Source organism: Dipodomys ordii, unplaced genomic scaffold, assembly GCF_000151885.1.
Source record: "Dipodomys ordii isolate 6190 unplaced genomic scaffold, Dord_2.0 Scaffold5, whole genome shotgun sequence".
NCBI classification, from domain to species: domain Eukaryota; kingdom Metazoa; phylum Chordata; class Mammalia; order Rodentia; family Heteromyidae; genus Dipodomys; species Dipodomys ordii.
This window is the reverse complement of record NW_012267221.1, coordinates 20,484,667-20,485,828: the sequence shown is the minus strand read 5'-3', so window position 1 is coordinate 20,485,828 and position 1,162 is coordinate 20,484,667. Positions and strand designations below refer to the sequence as shown.

Sequence of the window (1,162 nt, the reverse complement as noted above, 5' to 3'; positions counted from 1 at the left end):
CTAGCCTTGAGCTGAAGAGCTGAGGGACAGCGCCCAGGCCCAGAGTTCAGGCCCCACGACCAGACCCAAATAAAAAAAGTTGTAGAGCTAGGCGCTGGTGGCTCCCACCTGTAAGCCTAGCTACTCAGGAGGCCTAGCTACTCTGAGGACCATGGTTCAAAGCCAGCTCGAGACTCTTATCTCCAACAAACTACCCAAAAAAAGCCAGCGCTGAGGTTGTAGTGGTAGAACGCTGGCCTTGAGAAAAAGAAGGCCAGGGGCAGCGCCTAGACCCCAAGAGCCAGCCCCAGGACCGACAAAAGTTTTTGAGTTTACATTAGCTACTTTATTTTAAGGGATCGATTTTTTTAAATGAATATTTGAGAGCACAAATACACTTAAAACACTGTAATCTGGTGGTGAAAGGGTGTGACTCACTCACTGATACATTAGTTAACTTTCTAGCTAGTTTCCAGTTTCACAGCCTGAACGTCAGCAGTGCACGGCGAAAAGGCTAGGATGTTGGTTTACTAGAATGCACTAAGTCTTCTGACTTCAGAGCTCCACTAAACCACCCCATCATCTACATTGTACGGAAGTCTATTAACTAACTCATGGAGGATACCCGCCGATACGTCTAATGCTGAGTTACATTCCTTGTTGGTCCTCTCCTCGGAGGTGGTGCTTGACACTTTGAAACTGCTACTGAATAACCTGGATACGCATCGGAGTTCTGGCAAAGGGAAGCCTACCCAGTACACATCCCCCTACGGAATCGACTGCCTCAAGCGCTGGTTTGTCTACCACCATCCACATCCGCGGTTACTTCATGCCGCTTGCTTTAGAAAAGGACACGAACCAACTAGTCAGTTCCTGCGAGACTTCTTTGGCCTACTCAATGTGGGACCTACACTTCACCAGATAACTCACTGACAGTGAGTTGGGACATGATCCACATTTCACACAGAGGCAGCTTCCACCGCAGTGAACGGAGGACTTTCGAAGCCGATAGAGGGACGCTGGAGAGAAGATCTTCGGCTCGACTGGGTGGGCAGCAGCCAGGCCGCCCCGGGGGCCTGTGCGGGCCGGCCCGACCCCCTCAGAAACACACACACCAGACGCGGTCCGGCAGCCGGGCCTCGCGAGCCTGGCCGGCCACGGAGGATGCGAGCCGTCCTGACCA

The 1,162-nt window shown here is 52.2% G+C and overlaps 1 protein-coding gene across 2 annotated transcripts in view; it reads right to left on the bottom strand.

Annotated features, from left to right (window-relative positions):
* The window catches only part of Ssb (Sjogren syndrome antigen B (autoantigen La)), a 16,029-nt gene that overhangs the window by 14,456 nt on the left and 411 nt on the right, over positions 1-1,162 (bottom strand). The window contains exon 1 of one of the 2 annotated variants that reach the window (XM_013029288.1): positions 732-752. The exons of the other annotated variant lie outside the window; for it this stretch is intronic. The gene's annotated coding sequence lies outside the window, so the exon portion shown is untranslated. Of the gene's footprint in view, positions 1-731; positions 753-1,162 lie in introns of those variants that run through there. 2 annotated transcript variants of the gene reach the window in all.